General features: G+C 59.7%; 1 protein-coding gene across 1 annotated transcript in view; it reads left to right on the top strand.

Moving 5' to 3' along the window:
• Window positions 1-221: 221 nt before the first annotated feature.
• The window catches only part of IQSEC1 (IQ motif and Sec7 domain ArfGEF 1), a 205598-nt gene continuing 183006 nt past the window's right edge, over window positions 222-22813 (top strand). Inside the window, exon 1 of the mRNA XM_066241778.1 lies at window positions 222-243. The gene's annotated coding sequence lies outside the window, so the exon portion shown is untranslated. The remainder of the gene's footprint in view (window positions 244-22813) is intronic.

Below are 22813 nucleotides of genomic sequence, written 5' to 3'. Positions count from 1 at the left end.
TCGTGGTGGAGGTAAGGGGCTGGGGAGCAAGCCCTGAGGCTTCCAGGAGGAGGTGACCTTCAGGGGAGAGATCCAGCTCAAAAGAAGGGCCTGGGCCTGGGGCAGTCTGCGAAGGCCTGGGCAGCGGGGTGCACCTCTCCTCCTGCGGGTCCCCAGGAGCAGAGAGCGCCAGCATCCTAAGCCTGTGTTCTCTCTCTCTCTGTCTCTTTGCAAATACGAAGAAGAAAGCTCCCGGAGTCTCAGGTGTGTGTGCCATTGGCCTCTGTCCTGCATCTGTGGCCTGGTGTGGGTCGTGTCCATGGAGCCACGTGCTTTGAATTCTGACCAGTTGGCGCGGACTTCCTCTTGGACTTCCTTCCTGTGGCCTGGGTGGCCCAGGCTGGGACCCAGAAGCCTGTGGGGCTAGGCTGGGTGGGGTGGGACAAGCGTCTGGATTGCGTGGTGGAGGGACAGGAGGAGCTCCCAGCCAGGCCCCTGCCTTGCGTGGGTGCTGGGAGATGTGTGGGGTGAACGAAGCCATGGGGTGGCGAGATTCTGGCCCTCAGGGGAGCCACCCACCCCCGCCCTCGCTGCCACCCCAGCATTGCACACGGTGGGCTGTCGGGAGGTTCTGCAAGGAGGGGCCTGTAGGAACTGTGCCGTGCAGGGGGTGAACAGTTCTTCTCGTGGGGGACGGTGGGGAGGACGTATCCGTGGGAGAGCGGCATGGGCTTGGACCTGTGGGACCGGGGACCTGGAGGACCTGTGTGCCAAAGGGAACCTGTGTGTGCAGCTCAGGCCAAACCGTTCTCGGCAGGACTCCTGCGGGGGTGGGGTGGGGTGGGGGGCCGCGCATTGAGACGCTGGTGCAGAGGGGGCTGTGTGAGGTCTTTGTCCACTGCCCGGTTGGTCAAGACATCACTAGGACCTCAAGATGCTCTCACCAGGAATCTGGGAGTTACTCCCAGGGAGCCGTCGCACGGTTGTCGAGGCCCATCCCTGACGCCCTCCCTGACTCGGGTCTGGAGGGAGGACCCCATTCAGATCTGACTCCCGGAGGCCCCCACCCGCTCTCCACGAGGCGTCAGCCCCGGCACAGCCGCACCCTGGTGTTTTCAGGGCACAGGGACCATGAGGTCCCCGCTAAGCCAGCCCAGTCCTTCCGTCGGGGCCTCCCACGGCACCTCTGCCCTCACAGGTGCCCAGAGGAGGGCCTCTACACTCAGGCCCCAGGCGACCCTCCTGCCTCCGACCCTGGGGAGTCCCGCTGCCCAGATCCCTCCGCCGGGCGCGTCTCACCTCTGTGGCCGGGCCACGTTCCAGGTTCTGCCAGGCGGGGCTCCTGGCGAGGGTACCACTGCTGTGGCCCAGCCGCCCCCCCCCCCAGCGTGCCCCCGGACAGCCCAGATCCCTTCTCACACCCCTGAGGGTGGAGGGGCCGCAGCGCAGGTGCTGTTCCCCGGCCTGCAGGCTCCGCCCTGAGCGCCCGCGTGCCCTGTCCGGTTTCCTGTGGGCCTGAGCGTGTCCCCGGGGGCAGCGGCAGTGCCTGGGGACCAGCACCTGGGTTCTCTCCGGGTGGGGCCAGCGCCAGTGAGCTTGGAGCCGACCCCCCGTGGGCCTCGGGGGAGCGAATTCACAATGGTGTCGCCATAGGCCCAGAACCAGCTCTAGTTACTGTGTGTTTACTGGAATTCAGGGCTCGTGAATGTTTTCCGGCCATAAACTCAAAGGCGGGGGCGGGGGGCTCTCCGTGGAGGAGCCGCAGTGCTCCCCCCCCCCCACAAACCCGCACCGCGGATAGGATAGCGCCCAGGGGCTGCATCTGATGGCTCAGAAGGGCTGGGTTTCCAGCGGACGGAACAAGGGGTGATGATGGTCTTGGCCGCGTGGGAAGGGTGAGAACCCTGGGAGACCCTCCCCCTGTACCCACTTGTGCCCGGATCCCTGCGGGCGAGGGATTTTTCTTTCCACCCAGTGAGCCCCGTGGGGCTGGCTGTTCTCAGCTTCCCAGAGCGCCAGGAACAGTCCTGGCCAGGAGCCTGGGAGAGGGTTCGTGAGCGCGCTTTTCCCCGAGGCGAGTCGTTTGCAAGATCATATGTATTCATTTCCCACAAATGAAATGACTCATTTTTGACCATTTTGCAAACGCAGGACTTTGCTCCGTGTTTCCCCCGCCCCCGCCCCGCCCCCGGCGATATGTGTGTCTGCTTTCCGCCCCATTAGGAGGGAGGAGGGAGGCAGGCTCCGGCCCCCCCACCCCGACTTTGAATTGTCGAATGATTTATTTTATTTAGGGAAGAACTGCGGGCAGAGGCGGGCGGTGGAGGAGAGGTTTGCAGAGTCTGGAGTTGGGGAAGAAAGGCGAGCGGTGTGGAGAGCCAGAGGGGTGCTGATGGGGCGTTCACCGCACCAGGCCTCTCGTTGGGGTGAAGGCATGGCCGGTGTTTCTCCCGGCTCTTATCAACCCTCAAAATGAACTCAGCCACGTCCACTAATAGGAATAGGTGCCATTTTGTGTGCGTTCCCAGCAGGCCCAGGCCCCGGTTCCTCTGCACAACCCTCCCCACCCCTCCAGGAGAGTTCCCACGTGCCCGGGAGTTCAGCTCTGGGAAACTGAGGCTGAGAAATAACACTAAACAGCTTCCCTGGGATCACACGCCTTTCAAGTGCGGAGCCGGGAAGTCACACACCAGAATCGCCCCTGTTGAAAGTACAGACTCCCAGGCCCAGTTCTTGTGTCTGACTGGGTAGGTCCAGGGTGGGGCCCAGGGCTCTGAATTTTACGCATCCACCCCCGATTCTCACCTGCAGCAAAGACGGCCTCTCCCCACAGGCCAGTGTCCAGCATCGGGGTATGCCCACTTCACAATGTCCAGCATCGGGGTATGCCCACTTCACAATGTCCAGCATCGGGGTATGCCCACTTCACAAGGGGGAGATGATTGACCCTCAGACAAACACCGGACGACGACGTGGCTTCCCGTTGGTCACCTCCACCAGGTGGCATTCCAGGATGCGGACTGGCATTTTCCAAGGGCGTTGGCGAGGGGCGAGGGGCCGCGAACACCCTGTGAAACCCAGGACGGCCTGTTTGGGGAGCACAGGAGCTGCGTCCGGAGGTGTGCTGGGTCACAAATGTCATCTTAATGGGAACCACGATGTGTGAGTGAAATAATTAGTCAAATCTGATCCATTTTCCTGTGAACATCTCCCTCACAGAGCACCCAGGTAAGCTAGCCTTTCTAATGAGCTGGTTCTCACCCCCAATCCTGAGATGAGAACGGTGGTTTAGCTGGTGCACTGGGAGGTGTGAGCATCGTCCACGGGGGCAGACACGGCTGGGACTCTTGCTGTGTGGGGTAAACAGAGCTGAGGCAGAGTGGGTGGGGGCCGGCTCCACACCGGAGAGGTGGCGGGCTTCCCCTGCAGCCGTGTGCCGTGTCCCGAGTGCAGGAGTCAGGACTGAGTGAGCAGACGTTTCTTAGCACTGTGGATGGGAGGGGCAGAGGCACCAGGGTCAGACAGTCCCGAATTCCTGTCCTCTCTTCTGGTCATACCCTCCGGGTCACCTCGGCCGGGCGGACACTGAACTCTCCAGGCCTCCACTGTCACACTCACCCAGCAGTCATTACTGAGCACCTACTATGTGCACGTTTCTGGGTGAACCAATAGGGGTGTGAAGACCAGCAAGGTGCAGTGACTATGGGAGCAGTCTGCACCCCACAGGCAGGGGCCTGGTAACAGGCTGTGCAGGGGACAGTGTGTGACATGCGTAGCGTCCAGGCAGGGGCCTGGTAACAGGCTGTGCAGGGGACAGTGTGTGACATGCGTAGCGTCCTGTCAGGGCCCCTTCCCTCTCCCTCCATACAGGCTCTGGAGGTTCACCTGCTGGCACCCTGAGGGAGCGTCGGGGACAAACCCTCGTGTGTTTGCGGAGGACGTAGGACGTGCCAGCCCCAGCGTGGGGAATGCTGCATTTGACTCTCCCGTTCCCCTGTCTGCCCGGGGACTCCGTCTTCCAGAGCCTGTCTGTTACTTTCCATCGGATCCGTGCCGCGCAGGAACCGTTTCCCCGGGACGGTCTTCCATCATCCTGTCCAGTCCGCCCTGCGGCTCGTCCGCTGGGGGCTGAGGCTCTTGGGTGGGGTCCACGCGTGCCCAGCCTGATTCTGAGGGGCACCTCTGATCCTCTCTGTACACGGGAAATAAAAGGAGCTGATAGAAGCCAGATTGATGTCCCTGCAAAGAGCCCGCCTGTCTGGATGGTTCAGAAAACCCTCTGGTGACGCTCTGGTGGGCCAGAGATACTTGGGTTTACCGAGGCAGTGCCAGCCACCCAGAGTGAGTTAGCAAGGCTTCCTCCTGCGTATCGTGAAGGAATTTGAGAAGGATTAGTGTCAGTTTCTTAAACGTTTGGTAGAACTCACCATAGCTCTCCCCGTCTTTTTTTTCCCTGGCAAGAGGGTTTTGATTACTGATTCAATCTTCTTGCTAGTTTTGAGTCTGTTTCTGTGTGATTAGTCTTGGTGGGTTTTATATTTCTAGAAATCGGCCCATTTTATCGAGGTGATCCCGTTTCTCCGAGGACAGTTGCTCGTAAGACCCTCTTATAATTCTTTCTCTCTGTAGAGTCTGTCGTAATATCCCTACTCTCATTCCTGATTTTCATCATTTGAGTCTCTCTTTTCTTTTCCTTAGTGAACAGTTTGCCAGTTTCATTCATCTTTTCAAAGAACCGGTTTCTGGTTTTGTTGGTTTGTCTCTGTAGCTCCTCTGTTCTTCATGTTATTTCTCTCCTCTGATGTTCATTCTTTCTTCTCTCCCGTCAGCGCTGGGTTCTGTTCGTCCTTTTTATTTTTTTTAAACTTTCTTTTCTTTCTTTTTTTTTACAGAGACACAGAGAGAGAGAGTCAGAGAGAGGGATAGACAGGGACAGACAGACAGGAACGGAGAGATGAGAGCATCAATCATTGGTTTTTCATTGCGACACCTTAGTTGTTCATTGATTGCTTTCTCATATGTGCCTTGACCGCGGGCCTTCAGCAGACCTGGTAACCCCTTGCTCGAGCCAGCGACCTTTGGTCCAAGCTGGTGAGCTTTGCTCAAACCAGATGAGCCTGCGCTCAAGCTGGCGACCTCGGGGTCTCTAACCTGGGTCTTCCGCATCCTAGTCCGACGCTCTATCCACTGTACCATCACCTGGTCAGGCCTGTTCGTCCTTTTTCTAGTTCCTTACGCTGCAGGGTCAGGTTGTTGATTCGTGACCTTGTTTTTCAATGTAAGAGTTTCATTTGAGAGCTTCCACGGTTTTTTTAAGTGGTTTTTATAAATTCCCCCCTTAGCACGGCATTACTTTCCTGAAGTGTTGACGTGCGGGCGTCTTGTTTTTCTTCACATCTCCGTGTTTTCTGGCTTAACCTTGTGACTTCTTCTTTGCCACTGGTTCTTCCAAGAATGCGTTCATTTCCACAAATTTGTGAATTTTCCGCTTCTTCTCCTGCTGCTGGTTCCTAATAACTTCACCCCGCCAGGTCAGACAGGAGAGATGCTCATATGTCTGTCCTTTAAAACCTGTGGGAACTTCCGTTCTGGCCGGACGTGGTCCATCCTGGAGACCGGCCTCCTCCGCTTGAGGGGACGTGCCTGCTGGTGTTGGTGGTGCCCTGAGTGTGTCCCTGTGTGTCTGTTAGACCTAAGTGACTCGTGTCGCTCCAGCCCTCCATGTCCTGCTGGTGGTGGTGGTGCCCTGAGTGTGTCCCTGTGTGTCTGTTAGACCTAAGTGACTCGTGTCGCTCCAGCCCTCCATGTCCTGCTGGTGTTGGTGGTGCCCTGAGTGTGTCCCTGTGTGTCTGTTAGACCTAAGTGACTCGTGTCGCTCCAGCCCTCCATGTCCTGCTGGTGTTGGTGGTGCCCTGAGTGTGTCCCTGTGTGTCTGTTAGACCTAAGTGACTCGTGTCGCTCCAGCCCTCCATGTCCTGCTGGTGTTGGCGGTGCCCTGAGTGTGTCCCTGTGTGTCTGTTAGACCTAAGTGACTCGTGTCGCTCCAGCCCTCCATGTCCTGCTGGTGTTGGCGGTGCCCTGAGTGTGTCCCTGTGTGTCTGTTAGACCTAAGTGACTCGTGTCGCTCCAGCCCTCCATGTCCTGCTGGTGTTGGCGGTGCCCTGAGTGTGTCCCTGTGTGTCTGTTAGACCTAAGTGACTCGTGTCGCTCCAGCCCTCCATGTCCTGCTGGTGTTGGCGGTGCCCTGAGTGTGTCCCTGTGTGTCTGTTAGACCTAAGTGACTCGTGTCGCTCCAGCCCTCCATGTCCTGCTGGTGTTGGTGGTGCCCTGAGTGTGTCCCTGTGTGTCTGTTAGACCTAAGTGACTCGTGTCGCTCCAGCCCTCCATGTCCTGCTGGTGTTGGTGGTGCCCTGAGTGTGTCCCTGTGTGTCTGTTAGACCTAAGTGGCTCGTGTCGCTCCAGCCCTCCATGTCCTGCTGGTGTTGGTGGTGCCCTGAGTGTGTCCCTGTGTGTCTGTTAGACCTAAGTGACTCGTGTCGCTCCAGCCCTCCATGTCCTGCTGGTGTTGGCGGTGCCCTGAGTGTGTCCCTATTGGCTCTTCTGCAGTCACGGTGAGCGGGCAGTGCAGACGCCAGCGACACTGCTGGGGGACTGTGTCCCCTTCAGTCCAATTGCTTTCGCTGCCTATATGCTGATCGTCTGTTATTAGAGGCGAGGCCTTGGCCCCGTCCGTGGACAGCGCAGGCGTGCAGACCGCCACGGCCCTCTGTGTCAGATTCGAATCAGGACGGTGTCCGACACTCTCGTGACCTTCAGGTGCCTTGTACCCACAATACCCGGTGAGCCTGGGGGACAACCCGGAGCCCCAGGGGGGAGGGGTCACCGACGTGCCATGTCATGGGTGGGTCACCTGACTGTAGCCAGCAGCTGGGCTTTCCCGTCGGGTTGGGCTGGGTGTGTGGCTCTGACCGTAGGACAGAGAGAGGCCGTGCAGGGCAGAAGGAAGTGGACTATTGGGTGCACACAGGCCGAAGGTGAGGGAAGGCTGGGTCAGTGTGGGGGTCCCACCAGCGCCACCCCCAGCACATCTAGCGAGAAGCGCCCACCGGCCCATGGTTCTCAGCTGGTTCCCGAATTACGTGATTTGTCTGGTGAACTGTCTGTCACAGAATGCGAACCCAGGGTGGGGAGTGGTTGGGCAGCGGGAGGGAATGTGGAAAGGGGTGTGGCAGGCGCATCCGTTTGGCTGACGATAGCCGTGTCCACCTCTCTGTGGGAGCAACCAAACCCGACCTACACCTGGGCGTGTGCGCCCACGGTGACAGCCCCCAGCCCCCTCTGCGGCGACGCTGGGTGTGTGCCCAGCACATCCCGGGGAGGGCGGCAGTGTGCGCAGCTTCCAGGGCACTTCCTGGGGGAGAGAAGCGGGCCCTTCTCTGTGCTTCTTCATCCCGCTGCTGGGAGGCTGAGCTTTGAGGCTGGGGCCGGTAGTGGCCGGTGTGGACGGGGAGGGCGCTCCCCTGGGGTGATGGCGTGGGGAGAGGAAACTGGGCCCACTGCCTGCCGCCAGCCCAGCGGGAGAGAGATGCAGACGTCGCTGTGCTGCTCTGGGTGGGGTGGGGGTGCTCATTACTGTGGCTTCAGGACCGCCGTCCTGCGGGGGCGGGGGCGGGTGGGGCTTTCCCATGCGGTCCCCCTGGGTCAGGCTGCTCCAAGGACCACGGCTGTCTGAAGCTTCCACCCCCCTTCCAGGGGGGGATGGGCACACTGAGCTCCAGCCCCCAGCCCTTTCCGGCCCTGTGAGTCTGGCGCGGACTTCTTTCAGGGCAGGCCGGTTCCTTCCACCCACACGGGCGCCGCCCCCTGCGCGCCCCACAACGCAGCTTGTTTTGAAATATGCTGTTCTGGTTTTTCCCCGCTCATATCCGCAGGTTCTAATTAAATAACTCAGGGAACAGGCTGTCTCACACATGCTGTAACTCGATTATTGCTAGAAAGATGAGCTTGGAGCTAACAAGTTCCCTGTTCATCTGAAAGACGCACCGAATTGGGCCGGTGGAGCGGAGGCAGCAGTGGGGACAGGACCGCGTCTTAGCGGGAGCTGTCACTTTGGGGACACGGATCGTCAGGATCCCCCAGGGCTCTGGTCTTGTCTGTGTGATTCCGGTGTTTCCTCCTCTCTCACGGAGCCTGACATTGTGTGGGGAAGAGAAATTCTAGTAAATGTTAAAATCTCAAAGTCGTTGAGAACATTGTAGAAAGGTATCCAGTTGATGTGTTTTTCATTTGTTTACTCTGAATAGCTGCAAAGCTCTTTTCTTGTTGGGCTGGTTTAGCATAGAGTATATTAATAGAAAACTTGGGCCCTGGCTGCGGTTCAGTGGATAGAGCATTGTCCCGGACATCCTAGGTTCAATTCCCAGTCAGGGCACGCAGGAAAGGTGACTATCTGCTTCTGCCTCATTCCCTCTCCCCTGTCTCTCCCTCTTCCTCTCCCATAGCCCGTAGCTCATTGGTCTGAGCATTGACCTCAGGTGCTACAAGTAGCTTGGTTGATTTGAGCATCGGCCCCAGATGGGGGTTGCCTGGTGGATCCTGGTCAGAGCACATGCAGGAGTCTGTCTATCTCCCCTCCTCTCACTTAAAAAAAAAAAAAAAAAAAGGAAAGAACACCTGAAGTTCGGAGGGGACTGCCACATCTGTCTGTTACTCAGTTCCTGGGAGGTGACCACCATACTAGGTGGGGCCACACGAAGCCCCAGGGTCCCAGGGGGCAGACGGGGTGGAGGGAGCTGTGGGTAGGAGCCTTCACTGGGGTTTCTTTCTGCAGGAGGGAGCGGCTTGGACTGAGCTGATTTGAGTGATTTCACAGGTTTTGAAGCACAGGGGTGTCGGTTCCTGACCCCCGCCTCTGGGTAAGGCAGGGGGAGGGCGGCATGGGAGAGACGCCGACAGGGGAGGCCAGGGGGAGGTGACGTAGAGGGGGCAGATGTTAAAGCGCCCAGTTTATGGAAGCCAGAAGCATGCAGCACACGGGGCTCAGCTCAGAGGCCTCCCCTCGGAAGGGCTCCTCTGCCTGTGATCGGCAGCGACAGCCTCGGGGCTCCCCAGACATCACCCGCGTCACATCCTCCCTGGCACAGCGACAGCCTCGGGGCTCCCCAGATGTCACCCGCATCACGTGCTCCCTGGCACAGCGACAGCCTCGGGGCTCCCCAGACGTCACCCGCGTCATGTGCTCCCTGGCGTAGCGGCGGCCTGGAGGGGGGGAGGGGGCTCCCCGGACGTCACCCGTCACGTGCTCCCTGGCGCAGCGACGGCCTCGGGGCTCCCCGGACGTCACCCGTCACGTGCTCCCTGGCGCAGCGACGGCCTGGGGGGGGGGAGGGGGCTCCCCGGACGTCACCCGCGTCACGTCCTCCCTGGCGCAACGACAGCCTCGGGGCTCCCCGGACATCACCCGTGTCACATGCTTCCTGGCGCAGCGACGGCCTCGGGGCTCCCCGGACGTCACCCGCGTCACGTGCTCCCTGGCGCAGCGACAGCCTCGGGGCTCCCTGGACGTCACCCGCGTCACGTGCTCCCTGGCGTAGCGACGGCCTGGGGAGGGGGAGGGGGCTCCCCGGCCGTCACCCGCGTCACGTGCTCCCTGGCGCAGCGACAGCCTCGGGGCTCCCCGGACGTCACCCGCGTCAAGTGCTCCCTGGCGTAGCGACGGCCTGGGGGGGGGGGAGGGGGCTCCCCGGACGTCACCCGCGTCACGTGCTCCCTGGCGCAGCGACAGCCTCGGGGCTCCCCAGACGTCACCGCGTCACGTGCTCCCTGGCGTTCTGGCTCGACCCCACCCCTCGACGCCCAGCCGTGCCCCCGCCACCGAGAGCACAGGTCCTGACGGGGCCACCAGACTGCACGCTCCGGCGCCGGCCTCTGTCCTCTGCTTTCCCACCCCATGTCCGCGCAGACAGCTGCCCGCAGAGACAGTCTGCTCATCCATGGACTCACGGCCTCATTCACTCGTGAGGTGCGTGGGCCGCTCTGTGCCCGCCCGGCCCGGCCCTCCGGACTTCCCTGTGCCGCACTCACCCGCTGACATGGGAGCTCGCGGTCTCCCCTGCACAACGCCAGCCCTCAGGAGCAGCAGAGTTTGTTGTGTCGTGTAACCGGCCACCGTGCCCACAGCCCAGGTCAGTGCCGGACACACGGCGGCTCAGGAGATGGTGAATGAACCGCTCATCACTGCCGGGAACATTCCTGTCAGCGGTCGATGCGGTCACTCATCCAGCGGTCACGCACTGAGGCACGTTGGCTGCATGCGGGCCGGTCCCAGGAACCGGGGCACAGCCCTGGGCGAAGCAGGCCAGAGTCCCACGTAGCTGACGTCCTCGCGGGGAAAATAAGTAAAGTTCACCCCTGTGCACCGTGGAGAAAGGAAAGAAGTCAGGAAGGACGTTCAAGCGAGTTCCTGGAGGTTTTTATGGAGCAGGCCCTGTAGGGGGCTGAATGGTCCTGGCTAACAGAGCAGCACGTGCAAAGGCCCTGAGGCCACAGTGGGCTCCTTGTTGAGTCTTAGTTCTGAGTTTTTTCTTGATTCTGTGTTTTGCTTTTATTTGTAATCCTCGGATCTACCTTTCTAGGTAACGAAGCTGAGTCTGGATAATCTGTTCAGATCAGCAAATTCAATCCCAGTGATTTAAGTGAAAATGGGTGAATTTGGTTCAAGTCAGCATGCATGAATGGACTTGCCTCCCTGGGCCCAGCCGCATCGGGCACCAGGAAGCTGTGAAATGAGCACAGCCATCCCCTTGGAATCTCAGTCGTGACCCCAGGTGTCCTCAGCCCTTCTGCCACACCTGGCCCTGTCCTGCCTGGTCTGGAGCTCAGACCGGCCCTTTGCCACACCTTTGTTCCCTGTGTTTGGCTCCTCCTGGACACCTCCGTCCTGGTGTCCCCAGCCTTCTCAAAGTCCCTGTGTCCCAGACTGAGTTCAGCCCTTGCCCATAACCACCTCCTCCTATGAAGTCCACCGCCATCTGGACCCTTGACTCCCTGGCAGGCCCCCATCCCTCTGATGTGTCCTGCCCCGTGACCTCACTACGAGGGGCTCTCCATCGTCCCTTCTCCTCCTCAGTCCTGGGCTGCACACCACTGTCCCCCTTTTCACAAACTCCCGAGAGGCACGCACACTCACACCTGGGACACGCAGGCCACACTCGTGGGTGTATCGGGAACACCGTGCTGTAACCAGGAGCAGAGGGCAGATGAGGCCCTCCCAACAGCCCGAGCATGAGTCTCTGTGGCAGCAAGATGGGCCACCGTGTCGCTGCTGCAGCCCAGCTGGACTGAGACACCTGGTGGCCTGTTAGGGGGATGCCCCATTCACTTGTTTATCTGCCATGTATTTGGTGCCCACTCTGTGCCAGGCCCTGGCTAGAGGATGGCTCATCCTGGAGACCCAGTTCAGACGTCACCTCCTCCATGAAGTCCTTCTTGATCCCCACCCCCTCCTGCAGCTCCCCCTGGCCTTGCCTGTGATCACTGTCATAATTACCTCTTCCTCCCATGAGCTCTGGCCAGATGCAGAAAAGGGATCAGAAATGCGCAGAAGAGAGGAAGGGATTAGGCCTGGCCTGTGTGTCAGTCAGGTTCTCCTCCCCCTCCTCCCCTCCCCCCTTCAGGGCCAGACTCCATCATTAACAGGAGCCCGAGGGAACCTTCTCTCACCGTGCGCTCATTTAGACCATGAACGGTCTGGGTTATTTTCTTTTTCAATATTAATTACTTTTTAAACTTTGAAGACGTGTCGTGAGGGTACCCTCTGCAGTGAGGAACTTAATTAGCTCTCAGCACTCAGGCCGGAACCTGTCTGCTGTGCTCGAGTCAGGGCTGGACACTGTGGACATGCAGGATGTTGAGGGGGCGGCGGCTCAAGGGCTGGGCCTCGGGGCAGCAGGGGAGGGGGACAGAGAGACGGACGGGGGGAGTCCAGGGGCTGCCACGCTCAGGCTGGCGGTACTTCCTGCGTGGAGTTCTGCCCATCCCTGCTCCTCCCGCCCGTGTTTTCTCCGTATAGCAGGGCACATGTCCGTATGGGCCCCCCAGCTCGCTTCCTTCCTGGGGGCGCTCTATCTGAAGGAATCGTGATGGGCCACGCTGGCCCTGGCAGTGGCATTTCCCTGCCACTGATGGGTTGGGGCAAGGCCCTGTCCTGCCTGGTCTGGAGCTCAGACCGGCCCTTTGCCACACCTTTGTTCCCTGTGTTTGGCTCCTCCTGGACACCTCCGTCCTGGTGTCCCCAGCCTTCTCAAAGTCCCTGTGTCCCAGACTGAGTTCAGCCCTTGCCACGTAAAGGATGTGTGACCCAGCTCTGACCAGTGAGGCAGAGGAAGTCCACGGGAGCTGCTGAGGAAGAAGGGATGGGGCGGGGAGAAGGTGCCTCCGTGCTGGTGGCCAGAGCACGGGCTGTGCGGGTGGGGTGGTGACTGGAGTGGGCCAGCCGTGGGCGCCCGTGACGGAGGGACACAGTCTGTCCACGCCTGACCTGAGAGTCACTGATGACGTTGGTGACGTTGGTGGGCCATCAGAGCACCTGTGGCTCGCGGGCCTTTGCAGGGTTTTCTGTGACCTCCTCAATACACAGCTGCCTAGTGCAGCCTTCCAGTCTCAGGTGAGAATTCTCTGTCCTGAACCCGTTCCCCAGACCACTCGGGCCTCTGCCCCGCCCCCCCGCCCCCGCCCCCCCATCCGGTTCTGTCTGGCCTGCTTGTCTGTATCTGGTCTGTGAACGCCCATCAGCCAGGCTCCTGCTTTCTCTGCTCTGTGCACGCAGTGGGTCTTCAGGTCACCTCGGGGGCGTCTCCCCCCTCCCCCCACGGCCAGAAGATTCCGGGCCCTCAGAAGGCCTGCAGAATTCTTTGGTCCCAGCACTATTTCCGAACCTCGGGGGCTTCTGCTGAGTCTTCAGCATGAAGTGTGAGGCCCCAGCTGTCAGGTCGCGCCTCCTGTGTGCCTTCCGGTGCTGAGCCGGTGACGTGTGCCTTCCGGTGCTGAGCCGGTGACGTGTGCCTTCCGGTGCTGAGCCGGTGACGTGTGCCTTCCGGTGCTGAGCCTGTGACGTGTGCCTTCCGGTGCTGAGCCGGTGACGTGTGCCTTCCGGTGCTGAGCCGGTGACGTGTGCCTTCCGGTGCTGAGCCGGTGACGTGTGCCTTCCGGTGCTGAGCCGGTGACGTGTGCCTTCCGGTGCTGAGCCGGTGACGTGTGCCTTCCGGTGCTGAGCCTGTGACGTGTGCCTTCCGGTGCTGAGCCGGTGACGTGTGCCTTCCGGTGCTGAGCCGGTGACGTGTTGTCAGCTCGAACGCTGCGGCGGATCCCGGGGCCACAGTGCAGGAGGCTGTGAGCTGAGTGTCAAGGGAGAAGAGGGAAGGCAGTCCCAGCTGAGCAAGGTTTCTCTGTGTTCTGAAAAGACAGCTGGTGTGCAAGTGGGGACAGTCCCCTCGGGCCCAGATGAAGGGGGTGTCCCCAGGTGTGGGAGCGGTGGAGGCTCCTGCCCCCCCCACAGGAGCTCCAGATGCTGGCCCGTGAGTGGAGGACTGCCCTGCCCGTGTGGACACATGAGCGTGACTCGATTGCCGGGCAGAGCGAGAAGAAGGCTGGGCACAGGGCACAGGGAGGGTGGGGGGTGCTGGAGACCCAGGGTCCCCTCCTCCCTTCCGTGTGAACTGCTTCTGTGAGTGTCCGAACGACCCCTTTCAGGAGCACAAGTCTAAATGTACGGCCACTGCACAACTACTAGCAGACCTCGTGCAGGTGATGAGTGCTTGTCAGAACACAAGACGACCTGGGCTTGAAGTGGCTGTGGAGGTGTGATCCGTGCAGCACAGGACGCTCCCGGGGCGGGGCCTTCCTGGGGCGGGGCCTTCCTGGGGCAGGGCCTTCCTGGGGGCGGGCCCAGCACCTGCTAGCGGGGGCCTGGCACCTCCGACTCTGTATGCCTGGGGACCTGGGGGTGTTCCTCTAGCGTCCCCGCCCTACAGAGAAGACACTGCTCACCACCTGTTTTCTCAGCCGTCAAAGGAAGGGCTCCGAGCCCTGCACGCTGCCCTGGCCGAGCAGGGCCTCAGAGGGCATCGGACCTGGCCTCCTTACAGATGGAGAAACTGAGACCCGGCTAGAGCATGACTTCCCACGGTTAACATTCTGAAGTCCTCGAAGTCCCTGTTGTGGGGACACAGACAGCTTGGCGAGCAGTGTGAGAAGCCAGCCCCTGCCCGAGCAGTCTCAGCTCGCTAAAGCCGCCAGGATGACCTGGTCGGTCAGTGGGGTCCGGATGCCCTGCTGCTGTCCCTGCCTCCCCCCACCCCGCCCTCTGCAGCCTGCCCCACAGCCCTGCACCCTGAGCTGAGCCCCCGGGGAAGGCAGGGCTGCAGCCCACACTGAGTCTGCAGGTTCTGACAGCGACCGGCTTGATGGGCGCGTGGCTTGGGCAGCTGCTGTCCGCGGTGCTGGACCCCAGCACAGAGAGGGGGTGGCCGTGTTCCCATAGAATTACGCATGAAGGCTGGCAGCGGGCCAGGTTTGGCTGGAAGGTCACCATTGCCCAACGCTTGATCTATGTACCAAGCCCGTGCTGACCCACACTGGTCAGTCTGGCCCGGGCCATGCTGCTGCCCCGTCATGAGGCTGTGGGCCAGAGCGGGCCCTGGGCCCTGGAGGAGCAGAGCTGGGCCTGAGCCTTCATGGTCCCACCCTGCACTGTGATCCCAAGTAGCTGGCTTAACCTGCCTCAGCACAGCTGCAGGGTCACTGGAGAGTACAAACCCAGGGGCGGGGTCCCACAGCCGTGACAGAGAGGCCAGCCGGCGGGGACCCTGGGCCCATATAAGGACTCGGCCAGCCTCTCTGTTCTGCCCGTAATGTTTCAGAAGTCGCCAGCTCACATTTCAGTGTAGACTCAGGCCAGCCTCGCCGTGTGGGGCCGACAGTGGCCACGGCCACGTCCCTCTGCAGCCCCTCAGCTCGGGGACATCGGACTCCTCGTGCTGGCCGGTGTGGTGTTGGGAGAAAGCCTGGCTCTCCCACAGATGCCATTTATAGGTGTGAAATCTGTGTGAGTCCCCGTGTATTCGAAGTGGACTCCCTCATGGCCTGCATGCCTGTGGTCAGCACCATTGGGGATGAGCCGCCCAGGCCATTCCGGTTCAGCTCACTATCACAGGATCCGTCCACACAAAGCCCGCTTGGCTGAGTCTGTTCTTAATCATGAGCTCAGTGGGGAAATTACTTGACATGTAATTGTCTCCCTAGAGGAAACTAATTTTCAGGGACGGGTTTGTTAGAATAGAGAGAGTAGTAAATTCCCGCGCTGCGCAGGGGACCAGGGGGACATCACACACCTCCCTGGGGAGCACGCAGGAGGGTGCTCCTCCCACCGGGCAGGACCGCCAGCTGCCTCCAGGGTCCCCCCAGCCCTTCCCCATCCCCTGACTCAGAGGGCGCCCTGCAGGGTCAAGGTCTGGGAGGGCCCAGAGGCCAGGCTCTGTGGCCACATGATGACGTATCTAGTAACGATGGCCTGTGACCTTGGCGAGGTCCGTCACTCTCTGAACTTGAGGGCCCTTGGCATCCAGGTGAAGCCCATCCCGGCGACCTGGTGGGATGTGCACTTGGAGGGGCCTGTGCTGAGCCCTGCAGGACGCGGTCAACAGCAAACCACCCAAACCCAGCCCTCACCTCTGGGGTCCTCTGAGGGTGGCTCCTGGGGCCCATCGTCCTCTCTGCATCCCGTCCCTCACTGGCCCCTTCCTTCCTCCCTCCCTTCCTCCCTTCCTTCCTTCCCGCTGTCAATCAGGCAGAAGAATCCTGATAAAACCCACGTCTGTCCACATCCCTCCTGTCTGTCCCCAGCCCTGCCAGGCTCCCCCCATCCCACAGTTGGAGACGAAACATCCCGAGAGCCCTCAGGGCCCTGATCAACTGCCCTGTCATCTGTGTGGCCTCAGCTCCTCCCGGGCTCCCTGTCACTCCCTCGGCCCCAGGCACACTCCTGCCCCAGGGCCTTTGCACTGCTGCTGCCTGGCTCCCTCTTCCCCCAGATGCCTGCATGGCTCCCTCACCCCCTCTAGTCATTGCGCAGCGAGTCTGACCTCATGGAGACCTCCCTGGCCAGTCTCTGCAGCTGCAGCATTGGACTCTTCCCCAGGAAGTGCTGCTGCTCACGGTGGATGTCACTGTCTGCTGCTCGCGGTGGATGTCACTGTCTGATGGTTTGTTAGGTGTCATCTCCCCTCCTGGAGGGTAAGCAGGCTGGCCTGACCCGGGGTGGCTGTCAGAGCCCTGCTCGCTGTCCCCGGCTGCCCTGAGTCCTTCCTCCCCAGTGTGAGATGGACTTTAGTTTACGTGAAAGGCCCCTTTCCGATCCTGCTGCCCCGGCGGGGCCCTGAGCCTGCGGGCGGCTGCGGAGGGTGGCTGTCCTTCCTGCATGCCCAGCTCCGTCGGCAGCCCCACTCTGTCCGCTGGTGGTCAGAGCCGGAGTCCCGCAGGACTGCTCGGGGCCCAGCCCTGGGATCCCCGGGAACCCCACTTCCTCCGTGCCCCTGAGACACCTCAGCTGGACCCGTCCTCGCTCTGAGATCCCTCTGCTCCTGGCTCTGTTCAACCCCCTTCTCTGATGGCGCAGCGTTCCTTAAGTGTTTGCCTTCTCCCCCTGGACTGTGAGCAGCTGCTCGTTGGTAAGAGAAGTGGGAAAGTTGGCATTTATTGAGTGTGTGCTGCTCTGGCTTTGGGGAGGGTGCAGCTAGCCCAGAGAGGCTGCACACCCACCCGAGGGCACACAGCGTGGTGCCCGAGCAGCTGGGCTCTGGAGTGGGGACCCTCCCCCCCTCCCAGGCCGGCCTGGCCTGGCTGTGTCTTACCCTGTGGGAGAGGAACAAAGGCAGAGTCAGAGCGGCCTGGGTGGAGACCCCCCTCCCCCACCCAGCCTCCGTGTGCTCCTCTGTGCCGAGTGCACAGCGCCACTGAGCACCTCACAGCGTGGCCCTGAGGACTGGGGAGGCTGGGAAGACGGAGGGGAGGAGGACAGAGAGTCCTTGTCCTGTCTCCCGGGCGCCAGGAGCCACTGCTGCTGCAGACTGCCCAGCCGGCCCGCGCGGGAGCAGCTGGCGACAGGCCTGTGTGCGTTTGGCAACCACCCTGTCCTGTGCCAAGGGAGTGCCTTCCAGGGAACATTCCGCCGTGCCAGAAAGCTTTCAAAGCCTTCCTTGGGGAGCAGGGAACAGCATGGGGTCCATCCGCCCTCCCAGCCTGGGCCACCAGGAACTGGGGAGGCTGGGCAGCGGTCCGCTGTTCTCATGGGGGGGGCACCTGAAATGCCAGGCTGTCCTGCAAACGGGAGCCTGTGCCGTGCAGCATGGACCAGCCCTGCTGCCCCATCGGTTTCACCGTCATCCACCATCATCGTCCCGTCCACAGCACAGAGCCTGACTGTCGGTCGGCGTGCTCGGCACCCGTGTCCACAACCACGGCCCCGCCCAGCCCAGCACAGCCCTCTTCTCCTTTCGGGAAGACTCGATGCTTATTTCCTAAGAAGCACCAGTCACCACAGCAAGCAAGACCGCGCGAGCCAGTCTGTGCCTGGCTTTAGACTCTGTTCTGCCTCGTCCCTGGGCCGCAGGGCCGCCCCACGGTCCTCTCCGGCAGCCGGCCAGCCACGACGGCAGATGGGACCCCGGCGTTTTCCTTCCTGTGCGGCCACAGGCAAGTTTAAAAATGGACATTCTCGCTGTTTGCCCAAAATGTAAACGCAGTTTGAGTGTAAGATGGGGCTTTCCTGACCTCCCCACCGCACCCCTCCCAGCCACCGGACACGAGAAAACCCCCGAGGGGTAGGCCGCGTGCGTCACGAGCCTGCGCGGAGATGCGGACGCATGTTTTTCCCACTTTAAGCGCTGGGTGCCGACACCCATGGGTCTGTCGGTGGCGTGTGGGACTTGGTGTACGTGCTCCTTGGAACCTCTCAATCTGCAGCCTCAAAATGCAGAAATAAAACAAAAACAAACAGAACCCCCAGAATGTAGTTGGTCTTTTCTGTGCCTGCTCTGCAGCGTATTCATATCTTTATCTTAAGTGATCGATCATGATGTGCAACGTGGCGAACACTGTGAACCGCCTGGACCTGTGACCAGCCCCCCTCGCTCCGCTCCCACCACCGTCACACCACCTCTGGGAGTCTGGGTTTTTTTTGTTTTTTTTTTTGTATTTTTCTGAAGCTGGAAATGGGGAGAGACAGTCAGACAGACTCCCGCATACACCCGACCGGGATCCACCTGGCATGCCCACCAGGGGGTGATGCTCTGCCCATCTGGGGCATCGCTCTGTTGCAATCAGAGCCATCCTAGCACCCGGGCCAACTTTGCTCCAATGGAGCCTCGGCTGCAGGAGGAGAAGAGAGAGACAGAGAGGAAGGAGAGGGGGTGGGGTGGAGAAGCAGATGGGCGCTTCTCCTGTGTGCCCTGATCCAGATACAAACCCAGGACGTCCATATGCCAGGCTGACGCTCTACCCCTGAGCCAACCAGCAGGGCCAGGTTTTTCGGATTTCAAGGTGTAGTGGTCACTCAGGGTCTGGGGGTGCTGGTCCCAGCCGCTCCCCACGCCTCAGCAGAGACCCAGGTTTGTAGATGCTCAGGTCCCTTCGTGGAGTGGAGTGGAGTTTGCACAGAACCCGTATCTGTGCTCGAGCTGTGGCGGGCGCGTCTACGCACAGCCTCACTGGCCTGGTTCAGAGTAGTGCTCAGCGTGTAGCGAGTTTGGGTTTTATTCTTTGGAACTTCCTGGGGTTTTCAAAAAATACTTTTGATCTACAGTTGGTTGAATGTACAGGTGCAAAGCTCAGGATACAGAGGGCCAACTGTGTTTCTTTTTTTTCTTTTTATTTTTTTTTAGTGAGAGGAGGGGACGCAGACAGACTCCCACATGTGCCCCGACCGGGATCCACCCGGCATGCCCACTAGGGGGCAATGCTCTGCCCATCTGGGGCTGCTGCTCTGTTGCTTGGCAACTGAGCCTTTTTTTTTTTTTTTTGCACCCAAGGCAGAAGTGTTCCACAGAGCCATCTTCAGCACCAGTGGTCAACTCTCTGGAACCAATGGAGCCATGGCTGCAGGAGAAGAGAGAGAAGGGGAGGGGGAGGGGTGGAGAAGCAGATGATCACTTCTCCTGTGTGCCATGGCCGGGAATCAAACCCGGGACCTCCACACACTGGGCCGATGCTCTACCACTGAGCCAACCTGCCAGGGCCTGACCACATTTCAAACCCAGGGATCATAAAGTGGTAGCCTGCACTTAAGTAACACCTCCATGTGCCCAGAGCAATTCTAAGCACTTCATAAACAGAAACCTTTTCAGTTTCGTAACCAGCCCTGGAGGCGGGTGCACTGAGGCACGGAGCGGTTACTTGGCTGATGCTGCTTTGGGACACGGCAGAGTCTGGATTCTAACCCAGGAGCGGGGATGGGGAGCCCTGTGCCTCCATGCAGCCACTGTCCGGTCAGCTGGCGGTGACATCGTGGTTACATCCTGGGAAGGAGGGAGAAGAAGCTACAGTTCAGAACCGCCTGTGTGTGTGTGTGCGTGCACACGTGTGTGCATCGGTCAGAGGGCCCCGTGTGTGAGACGACCTGGGTAGACCATGTCTCATCCCACCCACTGCCCAGGTGCTGGGCACGCCCTTCCTGTCTGTAGGAACATATAAGCCGTGTGACGCCTGAACTTGGTGGAGGCCGCACGCGCCCAGCCCCTGTCCTGTCCTCTGTCCCTCACCTTCACCATCAGGACACTTCCCGACTTGGGAGCCGTGACGTGGCAGTCATTCCCTCCAAAGGGGCGTTCTCGCAGGAGGGGTGGGGACACGTGGGGAGTGGGGGAGCCACACAAGACCACGCTCGCTGCAGCTGGAAGGCAGTGTGGGCGTTGGTGTTGACGGTCCCAGAAGGGTCTTCATTCCGACCCCCTCGTTCTGCTGCTTGGAACACTCCTGAAAAGACTCCTCCTGGGTGAGAACAAGAAAGAGCCCCACCCACTGGGGTCGCAAAACATGAGCAACGACCCTCAGGTCTGAAGGTAGAGCTTTCCTTCTGTAATGGATGTGACACCCTCGCGTGCTGATGAGGTTTTTTAAAGCGAGCGGAAGGCTCCCCGTGAGCGACGTCTCCAGGAGGGCAGAAAGCAAACCAGACACTCCTCAGGACGTCAGTCAGTCCAGTAAACACAAACACCTCACAGACGACGGGGGGGAAACGCACAAAAAGGCCGAGGGGGCTCACAGGGCTTGTGTTTCTTTAGTCTGTCTCTGTTTAGATGTAAAGGCCCTAAGCCAGTGGTTCTCCGAGTGTGTGCCAGCGTGCACCAGTGCGCCCTAGAAGATTTCCAGGTGCGCCCAATGGTATTCTAGAGAAATATGTGCCTGTTGGGGATCAAAAAACCAACAGGGTTTTTGGAGTGTAGATTTTGGGGGGACAGAGGTGTGGGGAATTGGCTGTAAGCTGACAGTCTGCCCAACCCCCCACCTCACTTGCATGATTAGGTTGCAAAAGGCTGTTAAGCTGTGGTGCTGGATTGTTTACACTACCGCCCATGTTCCTGGGAAAGACTGGAGGCAAGTTTCTTCTATCCTTGGTTTGATGTAAAATTATATGTATGGTGGGGGTTTTCTGCATTCAACACAGTTAAGAGTAAAAAGAGAGGAATTCTTCAATGTATTGACGAGGAAATGAGAGTTTGCCTTTCAAATACATGCCCAAACGTTGAAGAAATAGGACACAGCAGGCTCATATTTCTCATAAACACAAGAATGAAAAAACTTAACACATTTGTGTTGGGACCTGCAAATTTACTAAATCTTACTAAGAATGTTATCTATATAAAAAGATAACTTTTTGGCCCTGGCCGGTTGGCTCAGCGGTAGAGCGTCGGCCTGGTGTGCGGGGGACCCGGGTTCAATTCCCGGCCAGGGCACATAGGAGAAGCGCCCATCTGCTTCTCCACCCCCGTCCCCCTCCTTCCTCTCTGTCTCTCTCTTCCCCTCCCGCAGCCAAGGCTCCATTGGAGCAAAGTTGGCCCAGGAGCTGGAGATGGCTCCTTGGTTATCCAAAAAAAAGATAACTTTTTATTGTTTTTTTATTTTTTAACCCCTCTTTTTTACGAATTTTAAAAGGCATACCTCAAAAAATGTAACAAAAATATTTTTTAATGTCAGAATAAATTTAATTTTGTCGTATTTACTTTGTTTAATTACCATAAAAGCACGCTTGGACTTTATATTATTTTCTTTAATATTTGACTTAATTATTATAACATATTTCTCAGAAATTTCGTATATAGTGCACCTACAATTATTTGTAGGATTTTTTTTTTTTTTTTGTATTTTTCTGAAGCTGGAAATGGGGAGAGACAGTCAGACAGACTCCCGCATGCGCCCGATCGGGATCCACCCGGCACGCCCACCAGGGGCGACGCTCTGCCCACCAGGGGGCGATGCTCTGCCCATCCTGGGGGTCGCCATGTTGCGACCAGAGCCACTCTAGCGCCTGGGGCAGAGGCCAAGGAGCCATCCCCAGCGCCCGGGCCATCTTTGCTCCAATGGAGCCTTGGCTGCGGGAGGGGAAGAGAGACAGAGAGGAAGGAGGGGGGGGGGGGGTGGAGAAGCAAATGGACGCTTCTCCTGTGTGCCCTGGCCAGGAATTGAACCCAGGTCCCCCGCACGCCAGGCCAACGCTCTACCGCTGAGCCAACCAGCCAGGGCCTATTTGTAGGATTTTAAAATGAGCCCCAACTGCAAAAAGTTTGAGAACCGCTGCCCTACGCTGTTAGTGGCAGCGTGAAGAGCTGGCCCCTCGGTGCCGCTGGGCGTGGGATCGGGTGTCAGCTCAGGGCACGGCAGGCCGAGCCTGGGCACGCCACGGCGTGGGGGGTGGGCGCGGCTCCCAAATGCCTGGCCACCCAGGTTCTGTTGCCCACGAGGCAAGGACTGCGTCAGCCCCTTGTGCCCTCTGAGGCTCACCCGGAGGGTCAGAACCATGGCCTGGGGGTCCGGGGGTTCAGGGGGGCAGCGGCAGGGTCCTAGACCATGACCAGCGCTCCTGGCAGACCCACGCTCACGGAGAAGCAAGCACAGGCCGCCGTGACTCCCGCAGGCGTCGTGCCAGCTGCCGTATTTCAGGTCCCGTCTGGGTGCCACGCAGAGCTTTCTCTTAGAAGATGCACGTGGGTCTTAGAAGATGTCACAGCCTGGGTCCCGACCCTGTGACTTCTGTCACCAGCTGTGTAGTGTCTGGCCAGGGGTGTAACCTCTCTGCACACAGTGTGGTGCTTTCGTGGGAAGATTAAGTGCACGGGGAGCATCTCGCTGTGCTGGCCGTAGGCCCTCAGCTCTCTGCTGTGGCCGCAGGGACAGTGGCCATGCGGGTGATGCTGCCGCCTCGCCTGAGCTGGGTGATTTCTAGGGGGTCTGGACCGCAAGGGTACAAGTCAGAAAGGGCTTCGTTTTTTTCTGACCTCTGCTTAGACCAGTCCTGCCGAGGCCTCTCCTCAGGCTCCCGATGACCGCAGGGCCAGATGACATTCGTCTCCGGAGGCCAGTACTGAATGCAGGGAGGACCCCAGGTCTCTGTCCTGGTGGTCCCAGCGGCGAGCCCGCACCTCCCATCAAACAGGGTCCCAGCGGCGAGCCGGCCAGGGGTCTGCCCGCTCTGTGGTGTTTCATGTCCTCATTGTTTCTTTGGGTCGGCGTTCGTTAACATGGAAACGTGTCCATAAAACCACCCGGTCTCTCACTATTGTGACCA

The sequence above is a fragment of the Saccopteryx bilineata genome, chromosome 8 (genome assembly GCF_036850765.1).
Source record: "Saccopteryx bilineata isolate mSacBil1 chromosome 8, mSacBil1_pri_phased_curated, whole genome shotgun sequence".
NCBI lineage: Eukaryota > Metazoa > Chordata > Mammalia > Chiroptera > Emballonuridae > Saccopteryx > Saccopteryx bilineata.
This window is presented reverse-complemented; position numbering and strand designations above follow the sequence as displayed.